The sequence below is a fragment of the Canis aureus genome, chromosome 23 (assembly GCF_053574225.1).
Source record: "Canis aureus isolate CA01 chromosome 23, VMU_Caureus_v.1.0, whole genome shotgun sequence".
NCBI classification, from domain to species: domain Eukaryota; kingdom Metazoa; phylum Chordata; class Mammalia; order Carnivora; family Canidae; genus Canis; species Canis aureus.
In genome coordinates this window covers 1,522,569-1,548,461 of record NC_135633.1, presented here as the reverse complement: position 1 = coordinate 1,548,461, position 25,893 = coordinate 1,522,569, and the positions used below count along the sequence as shown (strand labels likewise).

Below are 25,893 nucleotides of genomic sequence, written 5' to 3'. Positions count from 1 at the left end.
GTGTCTGTGGGGACTAAAAAAACTGGTTGGTACATCCAGTGTTGTGGGAACAGTTCCAGATTGCAATTGAAAATTGCACTTTGTTTTAGTTCATACTTATTTGCCTAATTTTACCTAGACCAAGTCATTTAACCTCCCTGTAATTCTGCTATAACACACCATTTGGAGCTTTTCATGAAATGAAGTCTGGATGCAATTCAGTTTTACTTTTTAAGAACCCTAGTTATAAGAAATTCTAGTTGGCTTGATTGACTACATTCGTATGTTTTTATTGAATAGAAATGGAATCAGAGTTGCTATTAACCTAGCACATGGAATTATTAGCAATCTGACTGCACTTCATTTTCATCTCTACTCCGAGCCTATTGCACTTTCATCACTGCTTTTGGATTCTCATTTTCCCAGTAAGCATCTTATTGAAGATATCGAATTGGCCACTCTATACTTCATATAGCCTGTTAGTTTATACATCTGAGTTTTTGCGCAAATTCTTCCTTAATTTGGGAAATCACTCAAAACAGTGCTAACAGTTCTGCAACAAAGTAAGAGTTAATGGAATGTTTTTATTAATATTATTTTATTCCTGGCAAACTGCTCTTCACTTTTAAACTTTTAAGAGCCAATTAAGATAATGCTTTATTTGTGACTCTATTAGTAAGAAATTCCATTGCATGTCACAGAAAGCCTAATTCAAATGGACTTAACGCAATAAACAAAAAATATATAAATAATAGAGGGACTTTGTTGATTCCTACAAAGTGAAATATTCAATAATAGATCAAATACACCAGTATTTTAAGGGCTCAAACAGTGTCTGTTGGTTCTGCTCGTCCTCATTTGCTTTATTCCCATAGTCTCCTGAGGTGACAATAGGACTGGCTACAACACTGGGCCTGCAAAGTTCATGACGAGCACGAAAACAGTGCCCTTTCTTGTAGCTATTACACAGGACTTTAGATTTACTCTGAGCACATCCATTTGTATCCCATCTCCATTCCTGAAGCAATCACTGTGGCCTGTGAGAAGAAAGGATATATATACTTAACAGGCATACCTGAAAAACCTACGTTTGAATAAGTTATTCTACCAAGAAGCACACTTTATTTTACACCTTCACCTACCCAGTCTGTGAATTTATTCAGTACTGGAACTGTGTTTCATATTCTCATGCACACCTGGAGATTATGACGATTGCAAGGACATAGTTGATTCTCAATAAATGTTGAGGAAGTGGATTCATGGATTCATGAAAGTCAAGTGTCTGATTGTGACACTTGACATTGTAATGAAGCAGTAAATCCTATTCAACTAATATTAATAAACCACCTGTAATTTTCCAGGCAACAAACTGACTGTTAAGAAAATGGCAGTGAACAAGAGAAATCACCTCTGTTCTCATGGAATTTACAGCCTGCTGTAGAAAGCCAACTAGCAATTATAAGTAAATAGCACGATAGTAAGGACTGAAAGGGCTTTTGGGAATTTGGGAGCCAACTGGCTAATCCAGATTAAGGCTCTAGGAAAACTTCTTGTCAGGTTTACTTTTAAGCTGAACCTTGTGAGGATGAGTAGATTAAGGTAAGAGACATTTGAGAACCAGCAATGCATAGTCAAAGAAATAAAATAAATTCCAAATAGGTGGTAAGGATGAAGGTGGTTTAGGCTGGAAGGGGACTTGAAAATAATTTCTAGAATTGTATGTCTGATCCTAAGAGAAATAGAAACCCTTCAAAAGCATGAACATATCTGAATGTTATGGTAATAACAATATCAAAGGCAGAGAGGTAACAAAGTTGTATGCTGTCTGGAGAGTCACTAAGAAGAGCTTACAAAGGTTACGTGTTTTCTGCACTTTGAAGAATGAGTAGAAACTTTCATCACAAAATGAGTAACAATAAGACATCAGTCCAGTAGCATAATGATGCAAAGGGGCTTCATAATGTTCTGGTATGATAGACATTGCATGTGTGTTTTCAGGATACTATGTGCTAAGAGAGCTGGAGAAGAGCCTAGAAAGGTAGTTAGTTGGCTGTTTGTGAACCATCTTGGTTTTCCAACTTAAAGAAACTGAATTTTATCCTGTAGTCTGTGGGGAATCTTTTACATAATGGTCATTATCTTCATTTCTCTCTGTTGTGTCTTCTAGTAAATTCTGAAACTTCCAAAGATAAATATTAATAAATAAGGGCCTAAGCTATTTTTTTTAACTTAGCTGCAAAGACCAACCAAATAATTTACACAAAAAAATCATTCAGATTAAGATATTGCAATGCTCCTTAAAATGTCTAATAACATAGATCACAAAATTTCTGACCTTCAAAAGACCACATTTGACGTCACCCAGTAGTCCTAAAATAACTCTGCTTCGTAGTTTTATTGCACAATACATTTTCTTTGCACTCACACTGTAGAAGTTCAGTATTGTTTTGTAGGCAGATGCCCTTTCTCTTTACAAGGGAAAGTAGCAGTTTATCATCTACCAAAGATCATTGTTGAGGAAATAAGTATTATCACTCTGCCAATGGCCTATTTTAACTACCTTCCTTGGATAGTAATCAGAAATGGGCTGAATAAAAATGAATGGAAAATATTTCAAATAAATGTTTATAGTACATAGAAAGCAAGAAAAGTAACTGTCTGGACTCTGTTGGTTTATTATTATATAGTAGAATAACATGCTCTTGAAAACTTGAAAGGTAGTGGATTTGCAAATATCACTTGCTAAATCATCCAGAAACATGGAAACTATATTGTTATGATTTTTTTTTCACGTATAGAATTTATTAGGCACCTTTACAAATCTCATTTCTTAGAGACAGCTGTGTTAAAAATAGCTCACTCAGGAACAAAAGTCTGCCTTTAGGCATCAGCTTCTTTCAGTCTTAAGTCCCTGGTACCTACTCCTGCTTATTTCCTCAATCACCATTCAGGCATCGCACTTTATTGTCCTTTCTCAAACATACTTATTTATGCCAACCATAAAATGTTACCTGTCTATACCATATCCCCTGACTCCTGGAGAGGGAATTGTTTTAATATATGAAAAAATGCTAATGCATGATGCAATAATTTTAAGCAGAAATTTTTCATGATTATGTTTTGGTTTAAGAAAAACAGTTCTGATGAAAGTGAGCTGGGTGCATTAAACAGTATAACTAGTGGGTTGCTACTGTAATAATAGAGGTAAAAGATGGTGAAGGTATTAGCCAGGAGAGTAAGAATGTAGGTTACACACACAACATGTGTGTATGATTTCTATAGTAGAGCTGATGTCTATAGTAAATGAGGAAGTAGAAAGGAACAAATGGCAATAATTGGTAATAAAGTGGACAGTGGCAAGGTATTGACTCAACACATAAAACAGGAAGTACATTTGAGACAGGGAGATATAATTAATAGAGTTATAGGTATATGCATATTAAGATGCTTTTGGGGATATCTAAGTGGGATACACAATAGGCAATTAAAATATGTGTCTCACAACCCTAGAACTATAGAATGAAATTTGACAATCATCAGTACATGGGTTGATAATTATTGAGTCCATGGGAATGGATGTAAGAGTTTATGGAATAGGAGGCATGGAAGCCCAAGAACAGAAGCAAGAGCTCTGCTCACCTTTGAATATTTATAATTTATAATTGACCAGCTCTAGGCTAAGCTTTAAAGATGCTGTGGTGAAAACTATAGGCATGATTCCTCCCTCAAAGAGCTTGATATCTAGTTCAGGAGACAAGTTCTCAAAGTTACACTCATCGTAACTTATTTCTAATTTTTTTAAGAGATCATTTATTCATGAAAGACAGAGGCAGAGGCACAGGCACAGGCAGAGGAAGAAGCAGAGGCACAGGCACAGGCAGAGGAAGAAGCAGAGGAAGAAGCAGAGGAAGAAGCAGGCTCCTCGAGGGGAGCCTGATGTGGGACTCGATCCCGGGACCCTGAGATCACTACCTGAGCTGAAGGCAGAAGCTCAACCACTTGAGCCACCCAGGTGGCCTTATTTCTAAGTTTTTAATGCTATCACCATTACAAAAGAAAATTCAGTTTGCTATGAGAGCAGGTAACTAGAGAAAGTCACCCAGGTAGAAAGACTGAAAGATAAATGGACAGTTGTGTATTTCAGGGCAGTTCTTATTCTTCTTTTCCTAATATGAACCCATTGGTTTTGGTCCCTTATACTTCTTTCACTTTATGACATTCATTTTAATTTTCTTAAATATATCTTCAAGTAAAAATATAAGGAGTGAATTATAGATAAATTTGTATTGTCCACATCTTGATTGAAAGGCTGACTACACACTGTTTCTAAATCAAAACCATTTGCTCTCAGAACTCTGTGACCGCGTTTGGATTCAGTTCCGCTAATGATCATTTCGATGCTAAGATGATTCTCGCTCCATTACATGTAATCTATCTATTTCTCCCTTTCCTTGTTCTATTGTGAATCTGTAGTAGTTTCTCTTTATTCACGATATAGTTAAATTTTTACAACGGAATTAAAGTATTTGGCTTTTTCCTCTCTTAGCAATCTATGTGTTTTTATGCTTTAAATTTGTAATGTTATTTTTTTCAACTGTAGGAAAAATTTTCTTAGCTTTTTCTATTATTGTTACGTGCAAGGGGACCCTCTTATAAGACTATCAGCAGAGTTTCCCATTGAAAATGTGCAGACCAGAGAGTGGCATGACCTATTCAAAGTGCCGAAAGCCAAGATCTTCTAACCAAGACTATTCTCATTGGCAAGGCTATCATTCAGTCTGAAGGAACAATAGAGTTGTCCAGATAACCAAAAACCAAAGGAGTTTACCTACACTCTCCAGCCATATGATTTCACTCATATGTGGAGTTTAAGAAACAGAACAAATGAGCAAAAGGGAAGAAAAAAAAGAGAGGAGCAAACCAAGAAACAGACTTTTAACTACAGAGAAGAATCTGATGGTTTACCAGAGGGGAGGTAATGAGGAGACAGACTAAACAGGTGATGAGGATTAAGGAGCACATTTGTAATATGCATTGGGTGTTGAATGAAAGTGTTGAATCACCATATTGTACACCTGAAACTAATATTACACCATATGTTGACTAACTGGAATTTAAATAAAAACTTAAAAAAAAAAGGAAAAAATACTAAAGGAGTTCACCTCTACATCGGTCTTATAAGAATGTTAAAGGACTTCTGTAAGTAGAAATGATAGGGCACTAGTTTAAAAGTAATAAAATATATGAGTAAAAATATTACTGGTAAAGATAAGTATATATTAAAACCAATAGACTAATCACTTATAAATCTAGTATGAAACTTAGAAGACAAAAAATATTAAGAATAATTATACTTCAATTAAAGGATAAAAATATGTAGAATGGGAGACATAAAAATGGGGGAGGAGAAGTAAAAATGTAGAGTTTTAGAATGCATTCAAACTTTCTATCAACTTAAAATAGACGAGCACATATATGGGTTGATACGTGGTAAGCCTCATGGTTACTGCAGAGCATAAACCTGGGGTAAATATACAGAAAGTAATGAGAATGGAATTTAAACAGCACTAAAGAAAGGCATCAAACCATAAGGGAAGAGGGCAAGAGAAAAAGAAAAACAGGAACTACAAAACAGCCATAAAACAATTAACAAAATGGCAATAATTACAGTACCTTACAGTATAATTACCTTAAACAAAAATGGACTGAACTCTTGAAGACAGAGTGGCAGAGTGGATTTAAAAAAAAAAAAAAAATCCAACTAACTATAAACTGCCTAAAAGGCTAGACTCAGATGAGAGGGCACAAAGACTGAAAATAAAGGGAGGGAAAATGATATTTTATGCAAATAGAGATGAAAGAAAGCTGGGGCAGTTATATCTGACAAAATAGACTTTAAAACAAAGATTGTACTGCCTGAGGGGCTCAGTTGGTTAAGTGTTAACTTGGGCTCAGGTCATGACCTCAGGAGCCTCAGGCTCCATGCTCAGCAGAGAATCTGCTTCTCACCCACCCCCCTCTGCCCCTCCCCCAACTTGTGCTCAGTGGTGTTCAAATATTTTTTTTCTATGTAATAAAAGACAAAAATGGGCCAAACATAATGACAAAGAGGTCAGTTCAGCAAGGAGATATATTATTTATAAATATTTAGGTACCCAATATAGGACTACTTGAATATATAAAACAGATCTTATCAGACCTAAAGGGAGAAATTGAAAGCAAGTCAATAATCATAGGAGACCTGAATACCCTGCTTACATTTAATGGATAGATTATCAAGACCGAAAAATCAGCAAAGAAACATCAGCCTTAAATGACACATTAGACCAGAGGAACATAATAGATATATATTCAAAAGTAGCATAATACATATTTGTAATGCACAAGAAACATTCTCCAGGATAGATTGTATATTAGGCCACAAAACAAATCCTATGAAGCATCTTTTCCAACCAAAATGGTATGAAACTGGAAATCAATTACAAGAGAAGACTAGAAAAATCACAAATACATGGCAACATGCTACTAAATAACCTATAATAGGTCATGAAGAAATCAAGGAAGAAATAGAACACTTTGAGTTGAATAAAAATGGAGATATAACACACCAAAATCTATGGGATGCAGCAAAAGCAGTTCTAAGAGGGAAGTTCATAGTGATATAAGCCTATCTCTAAAAACAAGAAAATTCTCAATCTAACCTTACACCTAAAGGAACTAGAAAAAGAAGAGCAAACAACACCCAGTGTCAGAAAAGTGAAAGCAATAGAAGGTCAGGACAGAAATAAATGAAATAGAGACTAAAAACACCATAAAAAGGGTCAATGAAACTAAGAGCTGTTGTTTTTTTTTTTCAAAGATAAACAAAATTGACAAAGCTTTAGCTAGATTCACCCAGTTAAAAGAGGCCCTATACAAATAAAATCAAAGAAAAATTACACTAATACTATAAAAATACAAAGGATCACAAGAGACTGCAATGAACAATTTTACATCTACAGGTTGGACACCTAAAAAAAAAGATATATTCCTAAAAACCTATAACTTTCAAAACTGAGTCAGGAAGAAATATAAAGTCTGAATAGAGAGGTTACTAGTAAGGATATTGCATCAGTAATCAAAATCCTACCAACAGGTAAAAGCCCAGGACCAGATGGCTTCACTGATGAATTCTACCAAATATTCAAAGAAGATTTGCATTTGTCTTTCTCAAACTCTTAACATTTGAAGAAAAGAGAATGCTTCTAAACTTCTTTTATGAAATAAAAAATAAATAAATAAACTTATTTTGTGAGTTGGCAGTACCCTGATACCGAAACCATACAAAGACACCACAAAAAAAAAAAAAAAAAAAAAAAAAGAAAGAAAATCATAGGTCAGTATCACTGATGAACAATGATGCAGGTATCTTCAACAAACTATCAGCACACAATACTTTGAATTCAACAATGTTTGAATTCAACAATGCAGTAAAAGAAGCCTACATCATGATTAAGCAGGATTTATTACAGGGATGCAGGGATGGTTCAACATCGGCAATTCAATTAAGGGGATACACAACATTAATCAAATGAAGGATAAAAATCATATAAACATCTAAATAGATGTAGAAAATGCATTTGACAAAGCTCAATATCCATTTATGATAAAATGTCTCAACAAAATGTGTATAAAGGAATGAATCTCAACATAATAAAGGCCATATGTGACCAGCTCCCAGCTAACATCTTTTACTTTAGGATCAGGAGTTCCTCTAGGATAGGAACATGACAAGGATGCCCACTCCCACTTTTATGATGTTGAATAATAAAAATTTCAGTTACAGCAATTAAAAAAGAAGAGGAAATAAAAGGTATCCAACTTGAAGGGGGAGAGATAAAACTCAATATTTGTGGATGAAATGATTTTAACTATAGAAAACCCTAAAGATTCCACCAAAAAACTGTTAGAACTCATAAATGAACTTAGTCACATTACAGAGTACAAAATCTATCTTTAAAAAAATGGTTGTTTCTGTACATTAACAACTATTAGAGAACTTAAGAAAATCTCATTTATAGTTGCATCAAAATAAAATACCTAGGAGTAAATTTAACAAAGGAGGTGAAAAATTTATACATTGAAAACTGACACTGATGAAAAAAAACTGACGAAGATAAAAATAAATGGAAGAATATCCCATGCTCATGGACTGTAAGAGTCAATTGTTAGTGTCCATACCCAAAGCAATCTTCATCTTCAGCGCAATAGCTATCAAAATTCCAGTGGCATTTTTCATAGAAATAGAATAAACAATCCTAAAATATGTATGGAACCATGAAAGATTCTGAATAACCAATATTGAGAGGGAACAACAAAGCTGGAAACATGCTCCCTGATGTCAAACTGTATTTCAAAGCTTTAGTCATCAAAACACTATGATATTCACATAGATCAATGGAGTAGAATAGAGAGCCCAGCAATATGTAAGAGATCCCACACCTCTATGGTAGCTAATTTATGAAAAAGGAGCCACGAACATACAATGGGGAAAGGACAGAGCCTTCAGTAAGTGGCACTGGGGAACTGGGCAGCCACATGCAAAGAATGAAACCAGACTACTATCTTACACTCTACAGAGTTAACTCAAAGTGGATTAAAGACTTGAATGTGAGACCTAAATCTACAAAATTCCTAGAAGAAAACATAGGTGGTCAGCTCCTTGTTATTAATGTTGCTGACAATCTATTGGATCTGACCCCAAGAGCAAAGGCAACAAAAGAAAAAATAAACTAAAAAAAAAAAAAAAGTCTATAACCTATCAAATGGGAGACGATATTTGCAAATCATATATTTGATGGAGGGTTAATATCCAAAATGTATAAAGAATTCATATGCTTAATAGACAACATAATCAATTAGAAAATGGGCAAAAATAAATCCCCGAATAGACATTTTTCCAAAGATGACCTACAGATGGCCGATAACCCATGGAAAATGCTCAGTATCACACTAGTCATCAGGAAAATGCAAATCAAAACCAATAGCCCAGGTATGGAGACAGCCTAAGGGCCGGTCAGTGGATGAATAAAGACGTGGCTGTATAGACACACAACGGAATACTCCTCAACCATAAAAAATTGCGATTTACAACAACATGGATGGACCTTGAAGGTATTATGTTGAATGAAATAAGTCAGCCAGAGAAAGACACATACTGTGTGATTTCTCATATATGTGGAATCTAAGAAACAGAACAAGACTCATGGAAAACATAAGGGTGGTTACCCGAGGGAGGGGGTTCTGTGGTAGGTGAGATGAGTGAGGGGGATCGGGGGCTACAGACTCACTGGTATAAAGTAAAGAAGCCATAAGGATGCAACACAGAGCGTGGTAACTATGGTCAACAATACTAGGTGCCTATTTGAAAGCTGCCAAGGGAGCAAACCTTAAAAGTTCTTACCATGAGAAAAGCAAATCAGCTGTGTGGTGATGGATGGAACTAGGCTTGCTGTGGTGGTTGCCCCCGTTTCACAGGGTTTATCAATACTGAAGAGGTGCCACATGCACGAAACCCACATCAAGTGTGGTAGGTAAGCAGACCTCAATGAAAATATATTCGTGATAGTCCACAGGACGCTTGTTTTAGGCAACAACATATTTTTAATGATATTCATTAGTTTTGCCACATGTGACTGTGGGTTGGTAGGGATGTATAAGGTTGTCAGGCCCGGCCAGCGGGGGTAGAACTGAACATCTGCCTAAGTTACCTCTCATCACATCCAAACATCAGCCCGAAAGAGGGATGCGTCGTGGTCATCGCTGTTGTTGTCCACCCAGAAGGAAGATTCTTGAATTAAGTTAATGTACAAGTGTCATTTGAGGTGTGAAATGGATGAGGACTGATTCCATGATTGGCTTCTTTATTTTCCTACATAAATTTTTGAATTATTGAGTTTTGCCAAGTTTTTGCTTTTGTTTTGGGAACACTGGTTTTCTGAAGTATCTGGTGTCGGTGTCCATGTGCAGGGTTTGCTTTGCATGTGTGAACATCTGTAGGGTGCAATTGCTGGGCAATGAGGTATGCGGATGTTCAACATTACAAGAAAATATCAAATTAACATTTACTAGTTGGTATTTCCATCGACAGTTTGTGAACATTCCCATCATTCAGCTGTGATGCTGTTAATGCTTTTAGTTTTTGCCAACTATTCAATTGTACCATGGTTTTATAAATTAATTGGTCATCTTAATTTCCACGAAAAATGCATTGAATTTTTTATTAGAATTCCATTTAGCCTAGAGATCATTGTAGGGGGAATTGGTAATACTATGATATTTAGGTGATCAAAAAGTAATGAATCATATTTTTGTATCTTTATTGTTATTGCTCTAAAGTTCTAAGATTTTCTCCATAAAGATCTTGTACACCATTTGTTAGATTCATTCATTTGTACCTAATATTTACGTATTTATTCATATGAATTTTTTTCTAAATAAAAATTGCATTTTAACTTTTTTGCTCTCACATAGTAAGATAATTGACTTGAGAAAATGATCTCATGTCGCTCAATGTTGCTAAACTCGTTCATTTTGGTATCTTTCGAGTTTTCTAAATACGCAAGCCCCCCCAAAATCTGTTAATGGCTAACAATATGATTCTTGTCTAGATTTTTAATATATTCATTTTTTTCTTTTTTCCAATACATAGGCCCATTTGTAGAACAATATTAAACAGAAGTGGTGAAATTAAGCATTTTTCTCTGAATTTTCAAATAAAATGTTTCTATTTTTGATTACTAAGCATAATTTTATTAATTACACTTGACCAAGTCTTATTTTGCCAGTTCTGTGAACAATGCTGGTGTTATTTTGATTGGGATTGCATTGAATGTGCAGGTTGCTTTAGGCAGTATACACATTTTAGCAATAGTTGCTCTTTCAATCCATGAGCATGGAATGTTTTTCCATTTCTTTGTGTCATCTTCAATTTCTTTCATAAATATTCTATAGTTTTCAGTGTACAGATCTTTTACTTCTTTGCTTAGGTTTATTCCTGGGTATCTTACAGTTTTTGGTGCAGTTGTAAATGGGATCGATTCCTTGATTTTTCTTCCTGCCGCTTCATTATTGCTATATAGAAATGCGAAGGATTTCTGTACATTGATTTTATATCCTGCAACTTTGCTAAATTCATGTACCAGTTCTAGTAATTTTTTGATGGAGTCTTTGGGGTTTTCTACATAGTGTATCATACCGTCTGCAAGAAGTTAAAGTTTGACTTCTTCTTTGCCAACATGGATGCTTTTACTTCTTTTTGTTGTCTGATTGCTGAGGCTGGGACTTGCAGTACCACGTCGAACAACGGTGGTGAGACTGGACATCCCTGTCGTGTTCCTGGCTGTAGGGGAAAGACTCTCAGGTTTTCTCTATTGAGGATGCTATTAGCTGTGGGTCTTTTGTATATTATAGTCTTTATGATGGTGAGGTGTGTTCCTTCTGTCCCAGCTTTTTTGAGTGTTTTTATTAAGAAAGGATGCTGTTTTGTCAAATGCTGTTTTGGCATCTATTGAGAGGGTCATATGATTCTTAACCTTTCTTTTATGAATGTGGTGAATCATACTGATTGATTTGGGATATTGAACCACCCCTGCAGCCCAGGAATAAATCCCACTTGATCATGGTGAATAATCCTTTTAATGTACTGTTGGATCCTATTAGCTAGTACCTTGTTGACAGTTTTTATATCCTGTTCATCATGGATATTGCTCAGTAATTGTCCTTTTTAGGAAAGTCTTTGCTCTTAGAATCAAGGTAATTCTGGCCTTGTAGAAGGAGCTTGGAAGTTTTCCTTCTCTTTCTTTCTTTCTTTCTTTCTTTCTTTCTTTCTTTCTTTCTTTCTTTCTTTCTTTCTTTCTTTCTTTCTTTTCCTTCCTTCCTTCCTTCCTTCCTTCCTTCCTTCCTTCCTTTCTTCTTTCTTTCTTTCTTTCTTTCTTTCTTTCTTTCTTTCTTTCTTTCTTTCTTCTTTCTTCTTTCTTTCTTTCTTTCTTCTTTCTTTTTTCTTTTTTTCTTTCTTTCTTTCTTTCTTTCTTTCTTTCTTTCTTTCTTTTCTTTTCTTTTCTTTTCTTTTCTTTCTTTCTTTTTTTTTTTTTTTGAATAGCTTCAGAAGAATAGGTATTAACTCTTCTTAGAATGTTTGGTAGAGTTCCCCTGGGAAGCCATCCAGCCCTGGACTCTTGTTTGTTGGGATGTTTTGGATTACTGATTCAATTTCTTTGCTGGTTATGGGCCTGTTAAAATTTTCTATTTCTTCCTGTTTCAGTTTGGTAGTTTATATGTTTCTAGAAATGTATCCATTTCTTCAGATTGCTCAGTTTGTTGGGCTCAGGAAATATATTAGCTATGGCTATTATAAATTAGGGACAATAGATGCATCAGTTTACCTTACAGAGGTATCCTGAAATTTAAATTAAATAAATATATTTTTAAGCCACTTTAAAAACCAAGTACCAAGTAAAATGAAATAGTATCATTTTTGTCTTGCTTTGCATACAACAACTATTCTCAGATTGGAAACCTTTCATATTTCCTCTAATTTCAGTCCTAGGACAGCATCTTCAGTGTATGGTCATATGGTTTCTGTTTAGCTGCTTCCAGGGTCAAGAATCTTCCCACCAACCTATTCCAGTATAGAATATATTAGAAAACTTTTCTGCATTTTGATTTATTGTATGGTTATTCATAACCTGCACTAATTACTCATAGTTCCTTTTTTGCAGTCACACAAAAAATAGTAGTCCATATATGTTCTGGTTACTATTAATGCCTAACAAGCTACACTAAAACTTCACAGTGTGAAACAGACATTAAATTTTGCATGCAGTTTTGTGAGCTAGGAATTCGAGGAGTGTTCATTGGGCATGCTTTTTGTTCCCTGTGGCATCTGCTGAGGTCAGAGTTATCCAGATGGTGGGTGGGCTGGTCTGGGGAGCCTAAGATGGCATTATTTACACGTCAGTTACATTAGTGGGGATGAATGGACTGTCACTCTGAGCGAATATACGTGGCCTCTCTAGCATGGTGGTCTCAGGGTGTAGTTGGACTTCTCACATCGTAACTGGCTTTACTCAGAGCTAACATCCCAACAGCATCAAGTTACATGGTTTTCTCTGACTTTCTCTCAGAAGCCACTTAATGCTATATATACTCCATTGGTCAAAGCAGACGAGCTCACACAGATTAATTGCCAGGGAATATAGACTTTGCCTTTCGAAGGGGAGTATAAAAAAAAAGGGGGGGGGGTGTTTAGTACCACCACGCTGGATCTTTTAATATGCTTCTGGCTGAGGGCCTCAGTTCTTAGAGTGGGAAAAGCTCTGCATATGGCAACGCAGTTTATAAAATGCTATTTAGAATAAGTTCTAAGTCATAACCTAAGGGGTTGGAGATGACTGTAGATCAGCTGGTCTTCTTTGGGATGAATCATTCCTTGTCAGGTGAGACTTTGGACAGTAGCAGCCATAATTCTTGTTATCTATTTGAAAAATGAAATCTTCAGAGCAAAGCTGTTGTGGTGGTGTTTACCATATAAATTACATACAAAAACCTGACTGGAAATAGCACAATCATAAGATTACTTATAACAACCAAATAACAGAAAGTAGAGACACAGACTCACTTTTCCTAATTATAATTAGCAAGTATTCTTGCTGAGGGTTTTGCTTATGATGTCCAGAATTTAGGAATCTCAGCAATCAAAACTGGAATCATCTGTGTCCTAAATGTAAATCCTCTTTTTGTTGCTGTTGTCACATAAAAGAAATGACTAACGATTGTGACGTCAGTTCCCTATTTCTTCCCAAGTTTCCATCCAAGGCAGGCTAATTGCTGAAAATAAGTTAGTATCTTACATTGTTGGTTTGGGCTCAAATATGAAAGGGGATTAAGTTGATCACCATATGGACATTAGAGCTCATGTTGACAGAGATCAGCAGAGTTGTTGTTGTTGCTGTTGTTGTTGTTGTTCTTCTTCTTCTTCTTTCTCCTCCTCCTCCTCCTCCTCCTCCTCCTCTTCCTCCTCCTCCTCCTCCTCCTCCTCCTCGAGAAGCTGAATGGGAGCCTTTCATATGACCCTTCTCATTATTAAAGGAAAATCACTGTTGTACTGGCTGAAATAAATCTGCAGCCTGATGGGGTTTGTGGGCTTCAACTTTGTGACTTTATTCTGGAGCATGATATTCGTAAAAGGAAGAAAAAAAAAATCCCTCTTTCTTTTCAAGGCTGCATGGTGAGTATCTGTGTCTCCTTCTGCCCCCACACATATATAAACCTACCTTCCCACCCATAGGTTGGAGAAAAATTCTCACTGTTTACCAGCTCTCCTAATGGCATGTTTCTTGGTAGGGCCACATAATACTAAGTCTCAGTGGGAGACTGTGCAAGTCAAGTTGTATGTGGAATATAAACATCTGTCTAGTTGGAGAGAGAGCATACTCACTTCACTTATGCCCTTCATTAACTTTCTGAGGTCGAGTTTATTGTTTTGGAAGCTCTGGGCTAATGTGAATATGGTACATGATGATTTCGTTTATACAGAGTGTAATGTAATATGTCCATATACCAGTTACGGTGTGATTTCCAAACATTTAATTCATGTGTATGGCTGTGTGGGGGGGTCTAGGCAGGAAACATGGGAAGTGCAGAGGACTCACATTAATTGAACACCTAGTATGTTTCAACACTTTTATTCTGTTCAACTCCTTTTCCAAGTAGAAAGCAAATCTCATAGTTGGAGTAGTTTAAAAATATTCATGAAAAAACTGGCAAAACAGTGCCTTGGATGTTCTATACCATGAGTGGAACAAGTAGCCCTCAGCAAGGAGATATTATTTCAGGCAGGAGTAATTTTGGAAGACTTCATGGAGGAGTAAAGCCTTGGAACAGACTTGAATGGTGCGATAGAGGTAACCCTGCAGTTGACAGTGTGATAGTCGTAGGAAGAGCTAAAGAAGAGAATCTTTTCTCCTAAGACATGTCTTCACCAAATGACTATATAAATAAACTCCCAGAACATCTGGTACCACAAATTATAATATGTAAAAATGCATGTTCTTGTGCAGTAGTAGTTTGTTCTTGAGGTGTGAGGAGTAGTAGGAGGAAGATGGAGGACCTGAAGAAATTTTTTTTCTTGCTTCACAGTCCTTCTCAGAAATGTCTCTGAAATCATGTGAGTCATGGAGGGAAGCTTTGCCTCCTTTCTCTGCTCTGTGTAAGTCATTGTAAAGCTCAACGGTGCAGGATTTAGGACAATAGGAGAGATTATTTCCAGGGAGTACTAGTAATGACACAGAGCATGAAAATAGTTAAACAGGACAAAAGAAAAACCTCAAACAGATCAATTGGGCAGAGAGCTGATGTGCATATAAAAGAATTCCCATCTGGAAACCAGAGGGTTGAAGTTCTGAAGAAAACTTCAGGGCCCCAGCCAGACAGTGTCTGTCATGCAAAAGGCCTCAGTGATGGAAGGGACAGGAAATGTCATCAAAAAACTAATGAGACTGTCAAGTTTCAGCTAGAATTAGATGAAAGCCTGCTTCACTTGCAGGGGACAGTCCTAGTTAGAAGATGAGGAGCCAGAACAGAGCTTGAAGAATGGGATGTTTAAGATAGATTTTTAAATCTCCTCTTATTCGCCTACACCCTCTATACTACATTTAAGAACAATGACTTCAAAGTATCTGGCAACCCAGAATAGTTGGCATTTCTCTTTGGAGAATGACTGTTCAAAAAGGTGCCTGGGACCTTCAGTTTCAGGAGGGAAAGTTTACCTGCATCACGTACAACCTGGGGAACTGGGGCCTTTATAGGGCATAATTGTGGAGGATAATTTCAAGGAGAAATCAAAGTGTGTGTGTTGTGTGTGTAAATTAGACCCAAATGTTAGATTTGCTTTTCTTTCTAAACATATATGAAGATGTTAGTGGACAAAGGGTCCAACAGAGCTTCTTGTGTGCATCTTAAGATTTCAGGTTAAAAGGCACATACAATAATTAATCTACTGTGGAATTGTCTAATACCTACAAAAATTTCCTATATATGATTTATTTTTCTCTAGTCATTGTATAAATAATCCCGATAGAAGATTACTAAAAGTATGTTTATTGGCCATGTGCCTTTTATGATTTACTTAGGAGCATCCTCAGACAGCTTCTCAAAGTATTTATGTTGCTCACTATATGTATATAGTTTCATATATATATATATGTGGTGTATGTGTGTGTGTATAGCATGCACATAAATTACATTCATATATAATACATATATAACATAGGTGTTCTATATACGTGTATGTTTTTGGTACCAATAAATCATATTTTCAGAGAGCTTTAGGCTAGGTCAGATAATGCTTAAAATATTGAAGGGTATTTCTTTCCATAAAAGTCCCTGAGGTCAAGCCGTGATGGAGACCACATATGCCTTTGATCCTCTTTGGTCTCCTTTCTGCATCCATAGCTTCCCGCTCTGCCCTGCATCTCATTCCTCTGCAGTGAATTCTGCTACTGATCCCCTCATTATGATGTCTGTGCTTTCATAAAGCCGATTTCCCTTGTCAGAATGAAAATTGTTTTGATCCATCACTACCTCTCAGTTTCTATTGGAGGTCTGCATTGTCATTTTTGCGTTCTTGTGTCCTGTTTGTTATTTTAGTGTGAAGTTGGGAAAAAATGCATTGGAGACTTCTCTCCAGTTGTTCCTTTCACCTTGAGAACTTATAATTTTTGAAATCCCCATTTTCCTTCTCTTTGTACCAACTTTTGAAGTCTTTGTCCTGGCCTTCATCATCTCTCACCTAGATAGGGTATACTTTCTAAATTTATCTCCTTTACTCTAGATTCTGTTCTTCTCAAATTTATCATATACCATAGTTCCAAAGGGTAATCATTGTAAAACTCAAATATAATTGACAGGTTTATTTAAAATCTTCCACCATTCCACGTTACCTACATTATAAATACAAATGAAATCAGTAGGTATATAAGGCCTTCTACAGTCTGTTCTGAACCTCCTTCATCAGATTCCTCTTCTTTCATGTTTTAAGATCTTATTTGCTTGAGAGAGAGAGAGAGAGAGAGAGAGAATGAGCAAGAGAGAGCACAAGCTGGGGGAAGGGCAGAGGAAGAAGCAGACTCCTTGCTGAGAGGGGGTCCGACCCCAGAACTCCGGCATCGTGACCTGAGCGGAAGGCAGATGCTTATCTGACTGAGCCACCCAGGCACCCTTTCTTCTTTCGTACTTAATAGACTTCTCTCTCCCTTTCCCCTTTGTTTCCAGATACTTGGGGGACTCTCCTTATCTGTAAGACAACTTTTGTTGCCAAAACATAGTCTGGTTTTAATTTAAGAAATTAATGCTACATGAGGAAAGAAAGGAGAAACCTTTACCTGTCCTTTATAGTACTCCCTGACAGAGTACCGTAGACTCTAGTAGTCTGAGAGCCAGTGGAATCCCTTTGCAAAGTAAATGAGGAGGAACAAATTTGTAAGGCAATTCCTACAAAGTCAATTCATCCCTTCTCTTTCTCCTTTTATGGTCAAAATTTCTAACCCCAAAGATTGTGACTTCCTGGTCAAAACTGGGAAGAAAGCAGGTGGACATCATTGAAAGTGTGGAGATGAATAGGATTTGTGATTTATATTCAGGCAAGTGAACTCTCCACAAGTAGAATACTGTCAGTGTGACAAAAATTAAAAAAAAAAAAAATTTAAAAAAATCCCTGGTAATGGTTTATCTAGATATTTTGGGTTTGTTTTTAACTTTTCCATCTATTCATAATATCAGAGAACCAGGTAGATATGAAAGTTATCTAACAGATAAGAGTTGCATTAGAAAATTATCTTCCAGAAGCAGCTAATTGTTTACATTGTCTAGCCCTTGAGCTGTAGAACTGAGAAAAAAGATCCAAACAATACCCAAAGGCACAGGATGTAGAGACGAGTAATCCTATAAGCAAACACAACTTTTTTAGTCTGGGCAGAACTTATTTTATTGAAAGAGAAGTATAAGGAAAAATAAACTAAAATGTGGAACTAGAAGGAAAATTAATGCCATATAAGGGAAATAAAATAGTACCTTAAAACTAAAGAGGAAATAGATGTCTTTGAAAATAATATATTTCAGATAGCAAAGAAAATATGTTTTATAGCCTTAGGGAAGCTCAATAACAGACATATAATAAAATGAAGGACAAAAAAGGTGAAATAAAGAGTTATAAATTGAAAAATGAATAGATAAGAAAGAATTGCTAGAAAAATAACAAAGAACTCCATTAATTGTCTCATTGGAGTAAGAGGACATAATACTATGCAAAATCAAGTTGGATATATTTAGAAAAATCTGAGCTAGACTCAAAAACATAAAACTAAAGCAGAAGGTCTCTATTTGAACAGATTGAAAAATGTACATGCCATGCTTTATTTACCTTCACTTACCTATTAGATCTAATTTATATAGTAATCACAATAACAACTCTATGAGATAGACTATCATCTTCTTTTATTTACAGAAGAGAAAATTAGAGTTTAGGAAGTTAACTTACCCAAGTTTAGACAGATGGCAAGGACCTGTTGACAGGTTAAATTAAATGTCATTAACTATTCTTCTTATAAAAATAAAAATCTTTATCATAAAAATACTAAAATGATAGTTGAAAGACAAATGACAAAACAGAATAGTATACATAAGATGTATGACGACAGCTGAAGACACAAAATTAGTTTAACTATAAAAGAAAAACATGAGCAACATGAATACCATAAGAAAGATGATGTTCTGAGGACATTTATAGGCAAATCATAAAAGAAGAAGCATAGCCAATTAACATACTTAGTAGTAGTTTATAGTAGTAAATAAATCATAGTAGTAAATAACAAGTTTACTAGATACAAAATAATTCCAAAATAAGGCAACAGAATACATTTTTTCATGTTTTAAATCAACAAAAAGGAAAATGATGACATTGAGTGTTAGTGATGAATGAGGACGAGAATACTTTGATTTACTGATGGTGGTAGTGAAAATGGGCATAAATTTGCTAGAGGATAATTTAGCAAGGTGAGTTAAAGGCCTTAAAAACTAATGATTTTTAAGTTAAAAATTTACTCTCAATTTCTTTTACAGATGTACAGTAACATGTTTATTATAGCATACATTTAGCATAGTATTCTTTATAGGAATAAAGGAAAAAGTTAAGTGTTCTAATAGGGACATTAAATACATTGTTGAATATATGAATCATCCTTTAATGAAATAATTTGCAGATATTCAAAATGATGTTATATATGCCATCTTTAGATGGAAAAAAAGATGCTTCAATTATAATATGAGAAAAATAAAAAAGCATATATACTCTATGGCACTCCTTTTGCTTTTTTTGTGTTTTAAATTCTTTCAATAAAGAACCTGGATTATTAATGTTAAAGTAAATAAAATACTTGGAAGAAGATTATTTATTTTTCATAACTTTAATAAAGGTCTTGTTCTAAAGGTAGCATCTTCCTCTTCTGATAATATCACCCCATGTCAATAGTACCAAAGGACAATAATAAAAGATAGATGACAGCAGGACTTTCTGGAAGGAACTGGAACCATTTGTTGAGTGCAGTCCCTGACAGAGTTGCCACCTGAGGCTGAAAGGGAAGAGTAGAAATATCCCCAAAGACCCCCTTTTTCTGTAGTCAACCTGCTTTGCCTGTGCCTCCCAGAAGTCTAATGCAGACAGAAGCCAGGTGCTGTGGAAGTCTGAAGTTCAGTAGCAGTCGTAGTGGTAGTTCTTACAACTAGATCTAAGGGAAAGCAAGACACCTACCCCATGGGTGGATGCTACTTTAAGGTCTCTATAAATCACCATCAAGAAGTACCTGGGCTGAGAAGTTCAAGGTTAAAACAAATGTACATATAAGAGAACCACTGAGCTATGGGTAGGTTCATTTTGGTTTGCCTGGGATAGCCTTGTTTTAGTTGTTTTAGGATAATTTTTAATAACGTTCTTTGTCATTTTCATTAAGTGTCTCACTGTAAATGATAAATGATCGCTGTAACTGTAGGACTTTCTCTCTCTCTCTTCCTCTCTCTCTCAAATTTACTTTATTATCTAGATTTCTTCTCCAAAACTGAGTTAACAGCAAGAAAAATGATATATGCACTACACTATTTATGAATATTAGAGGCCAAACAAAATGGAATCCCTTGGAAGAGCAAATTCAACAAGTACAGAAAATAATCCATGTGAAAATGAAGTTTCCAATCCCAACAGCTATTTGAATCTTCATAGCTGCTGCTAGAATATTAAACTGGATTTTTGGAAGGAAGTGCTCTTATTCAATAGTAGCCAAAATAAAGAGTACAAAGAATAGCATTTAAGAAAGATATTGGATGAGATAAAGAAAGCTTCAGAACCAAAAAAACAAAAACCTTTAATCAATAAATGCTCTATTCCTGAACAGAAAAAGTCAGTATTTTTAAGTTGTTTTATTCACTATATAATTACTTGTGATTTGAAATCAATATCAGTTATAATTAATGGCAATATTCTGAAGTTTGGAAGAATATCCTGGAGATACTTGGAAAAGAAGAATAACAGGGGGGTGGGGTTGATGGAAGAGGCTCATAGCAGTAGACTTTATAATATGTTAACAAGTGTTATCATAATTAAATTGGGGTGTATTAGATACAGAAATAAATTCAAAAATTTAGAGTGCATTTTATTACACATGAAAGTATGTTACCTTAAAAAAGTTGTCAAACCAAAACCAGGGAGGAATGGGAGGCTTATTGAATAAATGATCCTATGAAAAAATGGCTAATCATAAAAAAAATAAATAATACATCTAGTTTATTAGTCTCCTTTGGGCTGCTTTAACAAAATACCACAGCCTGGGTGGCTTAAATAACAGAGATTTATTTCTCATAGTTTATTTCTCATAGTTTATTTCTCATAGTTTATTTCTCATATTTCTCATAGAGTCTGCAAAGTTGAAGAGCAAGGGGCGGGCCAATTCCATTTCTGGTGAGAGCTCTCTTCCTGGCACGTGGAGCCACTTTCTTCCTGTGTCCTCACATGGTGGAGAGAGTGCTCTGGTGCTTCCTCCTTTCCCCATAGGACAGAGCCCTATTACATGAAGGTCTCACCTTTAGACTTCATTTAACCTTTATCACCTCTTCACAGGCCTTATCTCCAAATATAGTCACATTGGGGACTAGGAGTTTAACATATACATTTTCAGGAAACACAAACATTCAAGACGTAACAACATATAGTTAAGTGATAAGTAAAGCGAAAATGATATATTAAAATAGAAGCAAATGTGTCTGATCTCACAGTAAGAAAGGCCTAAATCATATTAAGGATGACACATAAGGAAAAGCTCAATATAATTTAATAAGTTAATGGATTTCTAAGTGGTAAAATTTGGTTGTTAATTTTATTCTTTCAGCTCTTGTATGATACCCATTTTCTCCATTGGATTTGAATAAATTTTATAACCTGATCAAGCCATTTGGAGATTTGGATTGTTATAGGAATTCTATGAATTAATCGATATAAATGCCTTAGGAAATGCCTACCAGACAGTAAGAGGTCAATAAGTGATAATCATATTTGTTGGTATAAAATAATATTATTTCTTAAGACTTTAATTTTTTCCCAAATATACAAGGGCCATATTGACTAAATACTAACCAGCATTTAGCTGTCTACAGGTTTAAAATTAATGAAGATGTAAATATATTTTAATAAGATGATTTTTAGAGCAATTTTCGAATTATAGTAAGATTGAGAGGGTGGTGCAGAGATTTCCCATAAGCCCCCACACATCCCACACATGTGTAGCCTTCCCCGCTATCAACATCAGAATGGTCCCTTTTTTTTTTTTTTTTTTCCACTGAGGATGAACCTACATTGACACATCATAATCACTCATACTTTGCCTTAGGGCAACTTACTCCACCTTACCTTACCTTACCTTCTTGGTGCTGTACAGTCCATGTATTTGGGCAGAGTATGATGATACATATCCATCATTATAATATACAGAATATTTTCACTGCCCTAAAAATCCTCTTTGCGTTGCCTATTTGTCCCCCCCACCCCAGCCAAACACACCCCTGGCAACCACTGATATTTTTATTGTCTTCATAATTTTGCCTATTCTAGAATGTTGGATACTTGGAGTCACAGCATGTGTAGTCTTTTCAGATTGGTTTCCTTTCATTTAGTAAAATGCATTTAAATTTCCTCAGGGTCTTTTCATGGCTTGATAGCTCATTTTATTTACCACTGAATGATATTTCATTGTCTGGGCATTTACCCATTCATCTGCTGAAGGATATCTTGGTTTCTTCCAAGTTTTGGCAGTTACGAATAAAGCTGCTATAAACATCTGTTTGCAGGTGTTGTTTTGTTTTGTTTTGTTTTTTGTGGATATGTTTTCAACTTCTTTGGGTAAATACCAAGAGGCATGATTGCTGGGTTGTGTGGGAAAGAGTATGTTTGTTCTTTTAAGTAACCACCAAATTGTCTTCTAAATTAGCTGTACCGTTTTGCATTTCCATCAGCATTGTGTGACTGTTACTTTTGGTCCATGTCTTCACTACCATTTGGTGTAATCAGTGTTTTGGGTTTGAGCCATTCTTATAGGTGTATAGTGGTAGCTTGTTTTAATTTGCATTTCCCTAATAACATACGGTACGTAGCATTTTTTCACATGCTTATTTGCCAGCTGCCTGTCTTCTTCAGTAAGATGTCATAATAAATAGTGGCATTGCTTAATTTTTGGTTTTCTAAATCCTCAGGCTTGAAATTGAGACCTGAATAAGTTTTATTACATATTGGCAATGCATAAAGCAAAACACTTTTGTATTTGAATATCTAAAGTTAGAAATAATAAAGTAAAAATACATGAAGTATTTAAAAGATTGTAAAGTAGTACAGGCATTTCTAGGAAAAAAAAATATGTTTTTATCAGGAAAACAATGAAGAAGAAAATAATATTCTTCATTCTTTCCAAAGGACACAAGCAGTCTTATTGTGAGATCATTAAAATTACTTTGCATTATCTGAGTTTCAGACTGAGATGGTTTCATTTTGTTAATAGGTACATGTCAAAGAGAAAGGAAGTAGTCTGGAAAATAAAAAGTTTATGTTAACTGGATGTATGCAAAATGATAATTGTTTTAATGGAGCTAAACTTTTTAAGAGAGGTTTTTTTTTTTTCTTTGCCATATTATCAACAATGCTCAAAATGCTATCTATGTTTTTGGGGGGCTGGGGGGCTTGGCCTCACAGTCTGTGGTACATTCTTTGAAATATTGTCCTTGGCAGCAAATCTTTGTCTCTTAAAGTTAGATTTTATTTTTGCATGTTGATGAATTCTTCACAGTTGAATAAAGAGATCGATTAAGGCAGGGAATACTAGTGTAGGGATGAATGGTGGATTCTAAGAATATTGATTTTCTTTTGTTGCATGAAAATTGGTTTTGGGGATAATTCTGAAAGAGTAATGTGGCAGATTGAATTATAAATTCATGAAAATTTATTTCATCTCCACCCTTTCCTTCCTTCCCTGTAGGCATTGGTTTTGAGCCTGGTCATATGACATGTCCAGGCTAATGGCGTATAAGCAGAAATAACATTCGCCATATCTAAGCAGAAGCTTGAAATGGGCTTTCGTGATTTGGCTCTGTTTTGTTCCTGCCCTTTATCATGAGACAACTGCATTTTCAGATAGTGGCTGTCCCTCCAATCTGTGTTCCAGAATGAGAAGAAACATGCAATCTAATTGAGTCCAAACATGCCCAGGAGAAAGGGTGAGAGCTAAAATTAGCCCATTGCTCTTATGTTCCATGGGCAAGGAATTATTATTTTGTAAGCCTCTGAGATATAAGAATTGTCAATTACTACAAAGATGAACCATAAAATAAATGGTTTAAAAAGGGGTATTACGCTAAAAAATTAAAAAAAAAAAAAGAACAAAATACAGAATGAGAAGTAGATAGCAGGAAAACGGATATAGGAGGCAAGGAAAATAACAGTATCTTAGGCGGTGGTAAAATATTTTATAAAATGATTGCCTGCAATAAGTTGGAAGCACAAAATGCATCTAATAATCTTGTGACTTTGGGCAAAGAGATATTGAGAAGAATTCTCATAGCATGATTTTGCTGTTTTTAGCTATATTTGGTTAGATATTATAAGAATATATTGGCCTATTTCCAAGAATGAAGAAAGAGGAATGATCCCACACTCTAGGTGTAGTGGGTTAAGAGATGAAATGCTTTCTTATCTTCCATCAGTAAAATGTCCTCAAATTAAGATAATCTCAGGACATAAAGACACTCAAGGGTGTGATTTTACACCCTCCAAGACCGTTCTGTGGTTTAAGATGGAACCAGAAAATCTTTTCAGTTGGACCAAAGGTCTTAAAAAATGTATAGGGCTTGCTATCCCAAGGAATAATGTTAATCTTGAGGCACCCCAAATTAACAATAGAATGGCACTGTCCAAAAGAAATTGAAATTATTTTTTTAAAAGAAGCAGATGAAATTAATTTCAGTAAGTTTAATTTTAATAAGTACATTTTATTGACTACAACATGTAGAGAATAAGTATCCATGTGCAATCGATATAAAAATGCGACCTTTTCCATTTTTTTTTGTACTCAGTGTCTAAACGCAGGTGTATGCTTTACATTTATAGCACATTTCAATTTAAACAAGTCACATTTCAAATGCTCAAGAGCTATATGTGACTAATGGTTCCTATACTGGGAAGCAGAGTTTTAGAGAATGAGGAATGGCAGAAGAAGGGTTGTTGATGTGATTCCTGGCAGAGGAGATGAATAGAATAAAAAAACACCAAAAAAAAAAAAAGTTTTTGAGAATCATATTGCTAGAACGAATTAAAGCAGACCACGACTTCTTGAGATATATAAATGGACCCTTGGATTTTGTGTGGTACTCTGAAAGCCATCTGAGAACTGTAATAACTGTATTCTGTTAAAATGTTGGAGTTGTTTGTTGCCATAGCAAAGTTATATTAGCTAACTAATGCAAGGAATATTAAAAATATTTTTTAAAACAGCAGACTTTTAATAAGATGGGCTTTTACTACTGCCAAACCATGCATAGCTATCCTTCCTGATTTTGGTCTCTGCAACATTTATTGAAAAAAATGGAAGCACATCTTGCCTACGTTAGCAACAACTTCTGGTATGGGACACTAGAACGGACAGGATTGTTACCAGAAAAGCCTGGATTTGAATCTTACTCTTACCACTCTTTAAATGTGTAATACTTACACCAGGTGCTGTTACAGCAGACATAACACAAGCAGAATCTTAAAGAGCAAATATTGCAATATTGCAAATATTGGAGCTTCCTCTCTTGGAATGCGGCCACTATATCAAGACATTTAAGACACCCTGCTGGAGAAATGTGGCCTGGCCAATAGCCATCCCCACCAATCAAACATGGGAGTTCATTATCCAAGACCATTCGGCCCAGACAAGCCATCTGACGACTGCAGCCACATTAGTGTCCTCAGTCAAGATCAACAGAAGACCTGCCCCTCTGATCCCATCCCAAATTACTAATCGGAGAACTATGAGTCAATCAAGATGGTGGTCATTGTAAGCCACTAGATTTTGAGGTAAACATTTGTTACACAGTGACCAGGTGACAGACATAAATGACTAAAGGGAAGTTATGTAACCCCCTTGATCAACTTTCTCATCTATAAGACAAAGCTAGTGATAACTGACTCAGCGTTGTTATGTGGTGGCGCCTGGCATATAGCAAATTCTCAAAGAGGGATAATATGTTTATTCCCTTTTTCTTCACCTTTCCTTCCTTCCTTTTGTCTATTTTTCTTTTTTCTTTTCC

General features: G+C 35.5%; 2 long non-coding RNA genes across 2 annotated transcripts in view; one reads left to right on the top strand and one right to left on the bottom strand.

Moving 5' to 3' along the window:
- Positions 1–22,094, bottom strand: part of LOC144295219 (uncharacterized) — a 51,010-nt gene extending 28,916 nt beyond the window's left edge. Inside the window, exon 1 of the long non-coding RNA XR_013362558.1 lies at positions 21,978–22,094. This is a non-coding gene — a long non-coding RNA (uncharacterized LOC144295219). The remainder of the gene's footprint in view (positions 1–21,977) is intronic.
- Positions 1–25,893, top strand: part of LOC144295220 (uncharacterized) — a 328,627-nt gene that overhangs the window by 778 nt on the left and 301,956 nt on the right. The window lies entirely within an intron of this gene.